Here is a 14,773-nt window from a genome sequence, read left to right as displayed (position 1 = left end):
ACTTTCCCAGCATCGACGATGAGGTCACACACATTACCGACGTTATTCTTACAGCTGCGGAACGTTCAATACCACGCACCTCTGAATTGCCCCGGCGCCCCCCAATTCCTTGGTGGAACGAGGCATGCCGTGACGCAATTCGTGAGCGGCGACGTGCTCTCCGCATTTTCCGCCACCATCCTACTTTGGCCAACTGTATCCGCTATAAGCAGTTCCGAGTGCGATGCCGTCGTGTCATCCGCGATAGCAAGAAGGCAAGCTGGAAATTCTTTATTAGCTCATTTAACACCTTCACTCCCTCCTCGGAAGTTTGGAGTTGGCTTCGACGGTTCTCAGGCACGCCTAGTTTCTCCCCAGTTTCTGGGCTCATTGTCACGCATGATACATTAGTGGGCCCCGTCGCAATTTCTAATTCATTGGGTCAGCACTTTGCTGAGATTTCGAGCTCTTCAAATTACCCGCCAGCGTTTCTTCCGAAGAAACGTGCAGCGGAAGTGCGACCTCTTGCTTTCTCCTCTCAAAATCGCGAAAGCTACAATACTGTTTTCTCTATGCGGGAACTCCAACATGCACTCTCTTCTTCTCGCTCCTCCGCCCCAGGACCGGATGGTATCCACATCCAAATGTTGCTGCATTTATCAACCCATAGTCTGCGTTACCTCCTTCGCCTTTATAATCGAATTTGGACCGACAGTACTTTTCCCAGACGATGGCGGGAAGCTATTGTCGTTCCTGTTCCGAAACCTGGAAAGGACAAACATCTCCCCTCTAGCTATCGCCCCATTTCTCTCACAAGTAGTGTCTATAAGGTTTTGGAGCGTATGGTGAATTACCGTTTAGCTTGGTGGTTGGAATCCCGCAGTCTTTTAACACCTGCCCAATGCGGATTCCGAAAGCATCATTCTGCAGTTGACCATCTTGGTGCTGTCTCCACTTATGTATCATGAATAATTTTCTCCGGAAACGCCAAACAGTAGCAATATTTTTTGATCTGGAGAGAGCATATGATACCTGTTGGAGGGCAGGTATCCTCCGCATACTGTTCTCTTGGGGCTTTTGAGGTCGGCTGCCCCTTTTTCTTCGCGAATTTATGGCAGAGCGCACATTTAGGGTGCTGGTGAACACTACTCTCTCCCGTACTTTCTCCCAAGAAAACGGGGTACCCCAGGGCTCTGTGCTGAGTGTTATACTGTTTGCCATTGCCATCAATCCAATTATGGATTGTCTCCTTCCTGATGTCTCGGGCTCCCTCTTTGTGGACGATTTTGCGATCTACTACAGCTCTCAACGGACCAGCCTTCTTGAACGACGTCTTCAAGGATGTCTCGATCGCCTCCACTCTTGGAGCATCGACACCGGCTTCCGTTTTTCTCCCAGTAAGACCGTTTGTGTTAATTTTTGGCAACGTAAGGAGTTTCTTCCGCCCTCCTTACATCTAGGTCCTGTCAACCTTCAGTTTTCAGACATCGCTAAATTCTTGGGTCTTATGTTTGACAGAAAACTGTGCTGGTCCTCCCACGTTTCCTATCTTTCGGCTAGCTGTCTGCGATCCCTCAACACCCTCCGTGTCCTGAATGGTACCTCCTGGGGAGCGGACCGAGTGGTCCTTCTCCGCCTCTATCGCGCCTTAGTGCGCTCGAAATTGGACTACGGAAGCATAGTCTACTCCCGGGACACGTTGGTATCCGTGGAAATGAGGCGGCCGATATAGCGGCCAAGGCTGCAGTCTCTCTCCTTCGGCCAGCTATTCAATCGATTCCCTTCGCAGATCTACGGAGCGTGTTATGTCGTCGTGTTGTTCTTTTATGGCTCGCACATTGGTTGACACTTCCCCATAATAAATTGCGGGACATGAAAGCTCTTCCTTGTGCTTGGACCTCTTCCTCCCGAATGCGTCATCGGGAGGAGGTAATTTTAACTAGACTCCGGATAGGGCACTGTCTTTTTAGCCATCGACATCTTTTAAGCGGCGATCCTCCCCCACTCTGTCCCCACTGTTCTCAGCTGTGGACGGTAAGACACCTTTTAATTGAGTGCCCCTATTTTACTCCGTTACGCGCCCGTCTACAGCTGTCGCCTGATATATCGTCAATTTTAGCAGATGACATGCGCTCGGCCGATCGCGTTCTCGAGTTTATTAGTGCCAGTGAAATGACGTCAGTCATTTGAAGCTTTTTTTGGGGACAACCCACCCCTTTCTGTAGTGGATTTTTAAGCCTTCCTTCTGCTTTTAGTTTCTCCAATTTTTTGAGTTTCGTTCCCATTGCTGCTGGTTTCCGTTTTCTGTTTTTTACTGTTCCCTAAGTCACGGACCGGGCGCTAATGACCATAGCAGTTTTGTGGCCAAAAAAAAAAAAAAAAAAAAATAAATCTAGGCCGCCATGCGCTGTTGCCATTTTTCAGGGTGCACTGAGCCTCGTGAAGCCAATTGAGGAGCTACTCGACCAAATAGTAGTGGCTTTGGTCAAGAATACCGTCTTACGACCAGGAGAGCAGTGTGCTGACCCCACGGCTCTCCTATCCGCATCCTCCTCTGAGGATGACACGGCGGTTGGATGGTCCGGGACTGATGACCCCAGAAGTTAAGTCCCATAGTGCTCAGAGTCATTTTTTTGGATGGTCCGGGTAGGCCACTCGTGGCCTGAAGACGGAGTGCTTTCTGATTTGGGTTTTGCTTTCGACCATGTGGACATTTGGAAAGGTCAGGAGAAGTTAACTCTCTATATATTCATTTAGTAGCTTCGATCATTGAAGGTGGTAAGCTATTTTTGTGCCTAAATTGTTCCTCTGTACCTGCTGCCTGAGCTCTGTGGTAGTTGCACCATGAATTGGCACTACATGGGCAAAGATCATGTATAGGTGTATCATCAGTGGATAATTTGTGGAAGAATGTAGCCCACACTGCTCTTTTCATCCCTTGTAGGTCATATGTATTGTTTCTTATTGCCATTCGATAATACTGTTGGAATTCATCAGTGTTTTTGTATGTATGTCGTACTTTACCATATAGAGTCTCCACAAAATGCATGTGCAATACCGCCATTTCTGTTTACGTATTGCATCCAACCTCTTAACATGAACATTAATATGAATTTAAGGAATAAATAGCTGAAAACCACAGCCTTCGAGATTGAATTGTTCCAGAGATATACTTAAGGAAGTCAGTGCAGAATGACTGGAGTTTTTGGACTTGCACCATTAACTTTGAAATAACATAAACTACCCTTCCAATTGGAAGTAATCAACAAATGATGTATCAAATTATTCAGGCAAGTTCAAATATTGTTAAGAGGTAATAATCAGAAAAATGGCACTTTTTGACCCAATTTTACCATATATACTCCCCTTAACGTGGTGCAGAAGGAACCTGTACTCAGAGTTTTCCCTGCCAGCTGCAGTTCAGATAGAATGCTGTATAATGTGTGTGGTTTTCTCACATTGTCTCACAATCACTTACATAAAATTAATGTTATATGTTTATGAATGATAAGTCTGTACCTTTGTCTGTAGTTTAACCTTTCATAGCAGATGAAATCTTATATACAACAGCAGTGCGTAGTTATTCCAACTCTGATACATTGTTTGATTTCCCAGGACAGTTCTTGTGGGTTAGGGTATTTCTTTCCTCCTTTTTTTCCAGCCTATTTGGGGGACAAGTTTCTCTTTCAGGGATGCTCTGCAAATATATATTCAATTTGCCTAAATGACAAAACTATGCAAAGGATAGATTGCTACTCACCATATAGTGGGAATGTTGAGTCGCAGACACATCTGGCCTTGGCAGTGATTTTGTGTGTCTCTGGTTTTCATGCACACTTTCCTATAAATCTTTTTGAATAGCATGTCATTCCTGCAGCATTACACAATTTGAATAAAACAGCAGTTGCATAAAGAATATTTTGGGTTTTGACCTGTGGCATTAACAGATCAGTGGATATCACATAATGTAACTGTATCAACTGAATCAGCACCTCTCGAACCTCGAGTGGGCTTGAAACAAACGTGTTCAACAACTCAGACTGACAGTACTCTGATCTGCGTGCCCAGAAATTTTAAATTAACAGGAAACAGGAATACTCTACTTTCCTTCAATTTGGCTGAACATTACATTCACAAATTACCAAAAAACATAGCAACATAATTGATCACCCATTAGCACAAATCAAACAATTACAACTGATAAAAAATTCTCCTAAACAAACTGAACAAATCGTGATATGTTTCTGCTTAATAATGCAATGGCAGATAATGCATACTGTGTAGAATTCATCGGCAGAGCACAAATATTTGCACGAGATCAAATACGAAACAATAAAACATTCAAATGCAGATAAACACTATAAAACTAAGTTTTAACCATTATTCTGAAAATTATTATTGAAAAGAAATCAAAACGATGTTGTACTATGACACTTTATAATTACATGAAATTAATTACCATGAAAAGTTACTCTTGCTTTGCATATTGAGCTTTAACATCACTGATTTGAACAATGTTATTCACGGTGTCTCTTAGTCACTGTTTCTTCAAAACAGTTTCGACTTAGCTTATGCAGTCTGTGAGTTGTTGACATCCGCCTCGTTGGTCCTTGATCCTTGAGCATGTTATCCAGTAATTGACATTGTCTTGCTGAGCTTCTTGATCAGGGACACCTGTTACAAATTTAACAGAAATGCTCAATGTTTGTAGATATAATTGCAATTTGTGTATCTGCATGCAACAACAAATATAACACATGCTTCTTTCTATTAACATGTAATGTAACCTGATGTCATAATGTCTGTTACACACGTTAGCCACAGTTTTCTGATTTACAATTTATGATCACAGCATGGCACTTTGCACAGTATACTATGAAAGTAAATCAAGTTGATTGTACTGTGAATCATTAGTCTGCAGTTTAAATCAAACAATGAGTGGCATGTGAAATTGTTTACATAATCAGTCACCTGTGATCAGCACATCGTACATACACAGTTAAAGTTCTTAATGCCAATATTTGACACAAAAATGTGTAACCATATTTCCTGTTTCATTCCACAGTATATGGTATGCACTGAACAGTTCGTGCTGTCTACAATCATAAACATTATTTTTACAGTGTACACACAGCTTACAGTCTGCATATCAAAGTTTTATGTTTAATGAATCCAAACACAGTTACAGCAAATGAGCAACGTGACACGTAAAGTCACTAGGTCTTTAATCGCGGTACACTCCACGATCATAAATGCAGCACTATGCAAACACTGATATTTTTCACTGGCCACAAACACAATATGCAGCAGTACATATGTGGTACAACTATCACCTCCACTCTCTTCTAGCTCCCGACTCCTTGTTAATGCTTTCTCTTTCGACCTCTCAGTGTAATTCTACATCACTCAAATACGTTGCCTCTCATAATACTTTCAAAAATTCTGATTACATTGATTAACAGTTTTACACAAAATGGCATTTTCATATTACTCTGTCCATAGGAAATGAATTCAGATAACAAATAAGCAAGTATGCAACATCAGAATAATTGAAAATGGCAATTACATATCACAACAGCTACATTATGTAAACAGGCACATAATTATATCAAGATTTAATTCACCAAACGCATTCTGAAATAACCTTTTCTATGTATAATGAAAATAAAGCAGGAAAGAAGTGAAAGAAAATCTAGTAAAAAGGAAAAAAAAAATTGTATATCAACCTGTAGTGTTATCTTCACATGTGCTGCCCATTTTATCATGTGATGTTCTCCCGAACATATGAAATATGTTGTTTGTGTTCTGCATGTTTTTGTGTAACCCAACAGAACTTAAAATACTGTCATCTTTCAAGCTTAGTTCAAAATCATATACAAATCGTCATTATGAGAGGTAGGCCCCTACACATAGAAATAACTTTTTCATTGCTCCTAAACTCCTAAACTATCCCACCAATAATAGAAGTAACATGATACAGTCTGCAAAGAACTAGTTTCATCTATCCTCTTTGGCATACAACAAAACATAATTTGTGTAGAACCCAAAATAATCAGCTTTTTTAACTTCAATTGTTTTTGCTCCCCGTACACAATTTTTCATATCTCAACTCCTCATATACGAAATCCCCATTGCTGTACACTTATTCCTTTAGCTACATGTGTTATGAAGATCACTGTTGCTACTGTGTTTGATGAGACAAGAAGACTTTCAAGTTATTTCTTATTACTAATCTATGCAATCTACTGAAAATTAATACTCTATTTACAGATTTATGTAACTCTAGTCTATTGCTACTTTTCCTAGTGTTATTTCTCCATTTGCCTGTTGTAAACAAATTTAGAAACACATAACTACTATTAAAACCCTCCAGGGGGCTCGCCGCTCTTTGATGGGTTCGTGCTTGGCCACCACGAGGGCCCAGCCTTGGCAGCATAGTTCCCCTTCCGTGCTGCATGTCTATCCTCTTGCTATTATTTCTCACCTCCCTTGAGGAATATGTCTGTTCTCCTCTGTTTTTGTGCTTGAGGTTCCTCTTTTTCTTCTTCCTGCCTGTGTGCTCCTGAAGGCCAGCCCATGTGTCTGAAGCGTAACAAGCGAGCGTGACAGGCGACTAGGCAACGCATAATTACTTACCGTGCATTGACACATAGGGTTTGCAGGTACCCCCTGGCACAGGCCAGACCCAGGGAGGGGTGATTGCGTGAGCTGTTACCTTCCCAAATTGCTGATTGGTCCCTCTGGCAGGTGTTTGGGAGGTGTGACCTAAGGTGTGAACAATCACCTAAGGCAGGTGCACCTCCTGAAGGGGCCTCCCCAGCTGGAAGAAGCAAGCCATCGGAGACACTGGCAATCTTCTTCATAGTCAGCGTCTATGAAATGTAAACAGAAAGAGGCTAAAGATTTGCAGACACTCCCAGCTCTAAGACGATTCCTCGTGGTTTCACATACTGAAAACGGTCAGTCCTTCACTATGTTTATTATTCAGAAAGATGTCGGTGCAATTGCTGGCCGTGTGAAAGCCTGCTAAGTGGTTCTTTGCTTTTGAAGACTACTTCTGATTCTCAAACACAACTACTGCTTGCAGCTTCACTGCTCCGTGGCTATTCTGTTCTTTTTGAGGTCCATCGAATGCAGAACTCTTCTCATGTTAGTTACACTAGGCTGCTTAGTGATCTGACCAAGGCAGAAATCCAAACATACCTCTCTGATGAGAGAGTCATTGCAGTCCATTGGGTGACTGAAAAGGTAAACGCCTCCTTAGTGCCCAAATGCACTCTTTTTCTCACTTTCGATAGAGCAGTGCTTCCGTCAAAGATCAAAGCAGGTTATGAAGTTATCACAGTCAGTCCGAACATGCGCTGCTACTGCTGTCGTCGTTACATCCACACTCGAATGTACTGTCGGCATGTGGCTAAATATGTAGTCTGTGGTAAGGATGCTCATGAGGATGATTGTCCATCTCCTTCTCCTCTCTGTACCAACTGCAATGGCCGCCATGCCGCCTCCTCCCACAATTGCCCCATGTATTTTGATGAGCTGGCTGCCCAGGAGATTTGGGTGAAGAAAAAGTGCCTTACCCTGTTGCTCGCAAGTTGGTGTCTAATTGGAAAGCATGCATTCTACCATCCGGCACTTATAGCGCTCTTCTGTTGCTTATCGCTCCATGAAAGACGTGGCCACACAGACTTGTGACCTCAAATTCAGCACACCAGTTGTAAAATCACCCAGTATCCTGGTAGCATCCTCGTCTCCTCCTCCAGCTGTGCAGCAAGCCACCAAATTTTCATCTCATGGGACGAAGTCACCTGCTACACAATCAGCAGGTCAGAAAGGAGAGAAGGAATACTCCTGTGAAGACTTCCTCCATCTCTCCAGCCAACAAACATCTGTGTCTTCCTCTACCAACCGGAAATACTCAAAGAAATCACACAAAAGCGAATGGTCTTCTCCTTCGCCGACTCGGAGATCCTCTTCATTGGTGTCGCCACGTGATGCCCTCGCCTGGCCGACCTCCTTGTCATAAGTGCGCTCCACCAACCGTTTTTCTGCCCTAGACTCTGCAGACTGACAGAGGGAGAATGCCAATGCCTCTGTGGATTTCATGGAGCAGGATCCTCCAGCCTCTGTGCTCTGTAGAAGTGAGCCATCAAAGATGGCACTCGGCAGCTGCTGAGGTGACACACCTTCATTTTTTGCCTCCTCCCTTTTCCTTGTCATGACTCTCCTCCAATGGAATGTTTCTGGCCTTCGGTCCAGCAAAGAGGAGGTACTGCTGCTCTTAAAATTGCAGCATTGCTTGTTCTCTGCCTTCAGGGGAAAAGAATTGCATCCTCATAACTGTTTTGAACGCCAGCAATTCTTCCTGGTCTGCATTGATCCCACCCCCACTCTCCTCTCCCCCAAGGACAGCATTTTGTCTTGTGGGGGAGTCATTCTGCTCATCCGGGATGACATTCATAGTTAACCCATCTTCCTGACTACCCAGCATCAAGCTGTTGGAGTTCATCTTTTCCTGCCTCACGCGACATTTTCCCTTTGTACTGTTTACATTCCTCCATCATTCGGTGTCACCAGGGGAGACTTCCTCCAGCTTATTGGACAACTTCCTCACCCCTTTCTGCTGCTTGGTGGCTGTAATGCTCACCATCCACTTTGAGGCTTTCCCAGAGCCTATTGGAGAGGTGCCCTCTTGGCTGACCTCAGTCAATTTAACCTCATCAGCCTTAACATGGGAGCACCCACATTCCTTTGACTCCACGCACACCTATTCCCATTTGGACCTCTCCTTCTGCACTAACCTCTCCTTCTACACTGCCCAACTTGCCCACGGTCTCGAATGGTTTGTTCTCTCGGACACGTACTCGAGTGACAATTTCCCGTGTGCTATCCATTTTGTGACTCCTATCCCACCTACGTGCACACCCAAATAGCAGCCTTTCTAAGGCTGACTGGGGATTTACACGTCCCTTGCGACCTTCGACAAACCACATTTCCCCAGTTGTGATAATCAGGTAGAATAGGTTATGAAGATTATCCTTAATGCTGCAGAAACTTCCATTCCTGTCACTTTGTCTTTACCATGCTGTGACCCAGCCCTTGGTGGACTGAGGCGTGCCACGACACAATTCGCGTGCGGATATGTGCTCTCTGCATTTTTAACCATCATCCTATGATGGCAAATTGCATTCATTATAAACAGTTGTGTGCACAGTGTTGTCGCATTCTTTGGGATAGCAAAGTAGCTAGCTGGGTTTCATTTACTACTTCTTCTAACAGTTCCATTCCCTCGTCCATCATGTGGGACAACCTCTGACGGCCGTCTGGGACCAAGGTCCATTTCCCAGTTTCTGGTCTGACAGTAGCAGACGATGTCATAGTGGACCCTGCTGTTATCTCCAACACCTTGGGCTGCCATTTTGTGGAGACTTCAAGGTCCTACCTCTGTCACTCTGCTTTCCTTCGTTGGAAACAAATGGAGGAGGCTCGGGTGATACCGTTCTCCTCTCAGAATCATGAGTGCTACTGTGCTGCCTTTACTATGAGGGAGCTAGATCATGCTCTCACTTCATCCTGATTCTCGCCTCATGGCCGAACAGTGTTAACATTCAGATGTTGCAGATACTTTCTCTTGTGGGCAAGCTGTTTTCCTTCATACGTACATTCACATCAGGGCAGGGGGCACGTTTCCCAGATGCTGGCGTGAGGCCACTGTCATACCCATAACTAAGCACAGTAAGGACAAACATCTTTTTTCTAGTTATCACCCCATTTATCTCACCAGCAGTGTTTGCATGATGGAACGTGATACATGCCCGGCTGGTATGGTGACTAGAGTCTCGCAATTTACTGACCAGTGCACAGTGTGGATTTTGAGTGCGCCGTTCTGCAGTTGACCATCTTGTCACCTTATTACCCCACGTCATTAATGGTTTTCTGTGGAAATACCGAACTGTAGCTGTGTTTTTCGTTTTGGATGAAGCCTGCAACACCTGTTGGAGGACTGGTATCCTCCATACTCTCTGCACGTGGGGCTTCCATGGCTGCATGCTCAATTTTGTTCAGGAATTTTCAAAAGACTGAGTTTTCAAGGTCCCTGTGGGTTCTGTCTTGTCAGACAGCTTTATCTAGGAAACGGTGTGCCTCAGGGCGCCATCCTGAACATCGTCCTCTTTGCTATCGTCATTAGTCCTATTGTGACCCTTCCTGCCAGGCATCTCTGGCTTCCTTTTCGTTGGTGATTTTACCATCTATTGCTGTTCTTCACTGACTTCTCACATTGAGTGGCGCCTTCAGTGATGTCTCGCTCGTATTTACACATGGAGCACCGACAGTGGCTTTTGCTTTTCCACTGACAAAACCATTTGTATGAATTTCTGGTAGTGCAATTAATTTTTTCTGCCGTCTTTACATCTTCCGTTCGTTGAAACTATGATATTCCTGGGACTCGTGCTCGATAGGAAACTTCCTTGGTCCTCCCTTGTGTCTTACCTGGTAGCCCATGCGGACATGTCCGAAAGAACAGATACCATCTTAGTATATATATATATATATATATATATATATATATAAGACTCACCGGCCACTTAACCATCTTCTTCTTGTGTGCGAATGCACAAACAGTACCCAAACTCTTACGGGACTCGGCAACGCACTGTGTAATGGGCGGGGGCAACTACAAATGTAGTGCGGGACAATACATTGAGAAGTGGGTTTCGCAGGAGGCGTACCAGAGATAAATTCCTGCAGTCGCACTATTCTCAGTATCCTCGGTGGCTCAGATGGATAGAGCGTCTGCCTTGTAAGTAGGAGATCCCGGGTTCGAGTCCTGGTCGGGGCACACATTTTCATCTGTCCCCGTTGACGTATGTCAACACCTGTAAGCAGCTAAGGGTGTTCATTTCATTGTAATATTAGTGTTTAGTTTATGCTTCTGCATGTCTGTCTTATTTTATGCCATCACAATACATTCCACCATTGTGACATCCGTTTGGCCACTGGCGCCTTTTTCTGTAGCCCTGTTGAGAGCCTGTGTGCAGAAGCTACCAAATTACCGTTGTCATACCGCTGTGACTTCCTCTTCAACAGATACGAATGCCGTTAGTCAGTGATACTTGGCCACCCATCCAATGCCTCGTTCTTCAATGATTCCTTTGATCGCCCTTATGGGGCACATCCCTCTTCTCTGTTACCTCCTGAAGTTCGCTTTTGGCTCTGGCTCTAGCAGCTTAATTTCACACTATCCGCCATTTCCTGATGGGTGTTAACCTTCCACCACCTTAGATTCGTGTGGCGGCCCGTGTTCACCTTGGCATTCATTCACTTGCTAAAAACACTACTCCACCCTCGATCTATTGGCGTAAATTTCACGATCTTCACTTGGAACTCCATGATAGTACCTTTGTGTACATTGATGGCCCTCAGACTGCCCTTGATGTTGGGTGTGCCTTCACCATTGGCACCAACATTTTTTGGTGTCGGCTGCTGGAACATTGCTTAGTATTTACAGCAGAGGTCTTTGCCCTGTATCAGGCCATACAGTACACCCAGACACACAGACTTTTCAATTGTGTCATCTGCTCTGACTTTCTCTTCAGAGCCTCTGTGTGCTGTACACCGTCCATCCCTTAGTGCAACGGTCCAGGAAAACTATCACTTGCTCACTCAGCTGCAGTCCTGGTACCTCAGCCAACACTGATGTCACTATATGGTTGACATATGTGGCGATAACAGATCAGAGGATATCACAAAATGTAACTGTGTCATCCGAAACAGCTTCTCTTGAACCTTAACTGAGGTAGAAATGAGCATGGTAAACTGCTCGGACTGACAGTACTCTGATCCATCTCCTCCTAAATTTACTGCACCCAGAAATTTTAAGTTACGTGGAACCAGGAGTACTCTACTTTCCTTCAGTTTTGTTTGCTTTGCTGAGTATGGGTTCGGCGACCCAGGGTTCCTGAACTGAGGATTGGTTAGCGCCGCAGTCCTCTTGTCACCATGAGCTCTGTACATGCTTCAGTGATCACTGTGTGGCGCAGTGATGGAATGTTGTGTCACAGGGAACGGGGATCTTGGCTTAACCACCCGGATCGCAAGGATGGAATGAATCTCGATTAAAAAAAAAACTCAGTCTCAAGGTATCCTGCGCATATTAGATGTGTGGCTGTTGAGGTGGAACAGTCGTTAGCAGTCAACCTCTGGGGAACCTGCCACTCCTCAGTTGTATAAGGTTTACTCAGGCACGCGGGGCTCTGTCTTAGTGGACCCTTACTTCCGTAGCTGGGACAGAGATGGAACCCTTGGCATCTTCTTCCCTTCCCTGCGGGAAGAGTATACTGTGTGGGTGTACTCGCACTGATTAATCAAAAAGAACAATGGAGGCTTGTCCTCCTGATATCAACTTTTTGTTAGTAATGGGGCTCAAGGAGTCATGAATCGAACATTTGAAAAACAGGGTGTATACGACCCGGGACATCCGGGAATAACCCGGGAATTTTTTCATCCGGGAGAAAACCGGGACAAACCCGGTAATTTTTCGGAATTCCGGGAATTTTTCATTGTTTTAGCTGTCAGTTAAATTTTTGTAATTTTGACTGCAGAATTGATTCTCTAGCAAAGAATGTTATTGTATCCTGCTACTGGAGAATGATACTGCAGCAATAAAATATAAACGAGAGGGAAAAAATAAAACTTTAGTGGCAAAGGAAATGTGCAATTTACAACAAAACACCGTGCACGCACAAGCGTCTGCAGATAGCAAAAGTATGTCAAAGCCCATAGGGCGCAGACTGTAATTCTTCGTAACAATAAACTGCTTGCTATGAGCATGACGTCACAACTGTTCACATTAGGTTCGTTTGACCAGTTGCTAGTGGTCTGTTGTGCATGCACATTTGACTCGCGTATAAGCAGTACCTTCTCCCGCTTCCCGCTACGGCGCTACTTGTAGTTTGGCTGTTAGCTGTATCGGTAGTAGCTGCAAGCAGCCAGATGCAAACGAGAAAAATTTTTCCCGCGCGCCCTAGATGCCAGATTCGCGCTTGCACAGAGTTGTCCGAGTTGTAGTGGGGAGGGGGTTAGTCTCCACGTGACCCATGTTTACATTAAGTGATTTTGCTTCTTCTCTTCGTGTACAGCTCCCACGTCAAATGAAAACAAAACGGATTTCTGTGGCCAGGAGCTATCAAGTGAATTAAAATACATTCACATAGTTACGGAGGGCAAAAATATATTATTAATTTCAGTTTTCTGATTTTATTTTCTTTCCGAGTTAGTAGCAGTCAAGCATATTAATCGCCTTGCAGAAGAATGAAATTATTTTTGCAAGTTTGCTAAAGAAATTCCGCTGAGGCAATCATTTTATTTGAAACGAAGTGCTTCATTCTACAGTATTGGCTAGTTCCAACTGTTCGGTGAATTTCAAGTGCACGTTATCATCTTCTGCCATGTATGGCATTATGCCACGATAAAGAACCAAACATGAGATCGTAGAGCACTGGTACTCCAAGAAAATTTACATCCCAAAAACCACACTGAAAAACTTAATATCAGATGGAACCTACTTCATTGTGAATCTGGAAAAAGCCAATTTGCACTTCAAGCCGAATTATGCATTTTAGTATAGTTTAGGAAATTTCGATGCTCTTTGGAGTATCCTCTGATGCCCTGTTTCTTTTTTGGTGTAATGTAAGCTCTCTTAGTGCTTTATACACACGAACATGCGGGCTTCGTACACCACTGCAGTTGCACACGCACAATAATGCGTTTTCTGGCGCTCTCTGGCAACTGGTAAATCGAACCTATTTCTAACAATATTGCGAACGGTCGTTAGAAAAGCGTTACTTTCAAAGTAAATTTCTTTTTACGCAAGATGAATTATGTTACATGTGAGAAAGTGGGATGGATATCTAAATCACAGAGCGTTCGAAACTGAACAGTTTGAGGACCAGCCACTTACAAGAATTTCGAGCCGAGGCATTTATGTCATAATTTTAAATTTACTGGCACATTTGTGTGATGTATCTTAAAGTATAACACACGCAAAAAAATATCAATATTACATGTGAAAGCGTAGCTTCTATTGTAGTGTGTTAATCTTAGAGACCAATATTATATGTGAAAGCTTAGCTTTTCTTGTAGATATACAGTACTGTGTATATTAATGTAAACCGTTAACTTTTCCTCTTGTGTGTTTGCGCTATGTAACCAGTGATCTTGCTATTGGCTGACTATAACACGTGTCCTATGCTATGAATAGCTGCTGTCATCGGCTGGCGAGATCTCGTGGCTTGAGATATGACTCGCTTACAAAAGGACATCGCAACCTCAGTTGCAACGCAGCGTATATGTTGCTGCAAGTCAAAGGTCTTTCCAAAACTTCTCTCCTTTTTTTTATTAAAAGTCTCTCCAAAACTTCTCTGCCCTTTTTTTTTTTTTTTTTTTTGGGGGGGGGGGGGGGGGGAAGTTCTACGCGATTATATAAAACGTTAACCATTCAATGGATTAATAAGTTTTACAGTTCCGAGGGAAAATCTACGGAAAACCTACTGTCACTTAGCACAGAGAAAGTGTATTTTCGCCCGGGAAAAAGCATATTTTTTAAACGGGATATCCGGGAATAATCCGGGAATTTTTTTTTTCTTGTCCCCGTATACACCCTGAAAAAGTGTCCCCCTTCTATATCCATAAAGACTTAGAAGGGCTTGCTGGTACCTTAAAGTCTATTAAGCGGTTGCGAAATGGTTCCTTGCTGGTCGAGACTAACCCTACAAAGCAGGAGGAACTTATTTAG

General features: G+C 43.8%; 1 protein-coding gene and 1 non-coding gene across 2 annotated transcripts in view; both read left to right on the top strand.

Moving 5' to 3' along the window:
• LOC126091971 (XK-related protein 7-like) overlaps positions 1-14,773 on the top strand; it is an 85,300-nt gene that overhangs the window by 45,930 nt on the left and 24,597 nt on the right. The gene's annotated exons all lie outside the window — the stretch shown is intronic.
• Positions 10,746-10,819, top strand: Trnat-ugu (transfer RNA threonine (anticodon UGU)). Its single transcript has one exon. It is a non-coding gene; the product is annotated as a tRNA-Thr (tRNA).

The sequence above is a fragment of the Schistocerca cancellata genome, chromosome 7, assembly GCF_023864275.1.
Source record: "Schistocerca cancellata isolate TAMUIC-IGC-003103 chromosome 7, iqSchCanc2.1, whole genome shotgun sequence".
NCBI lineage: Eukaryota > Metazoa > Arthropoda > Insecta > Orthoptera > Acrididae > Schistocerca > Schistocerca cancellata.
This window is presented reverse-complemented; position numbering and strand designations above follow the sequence as displayed.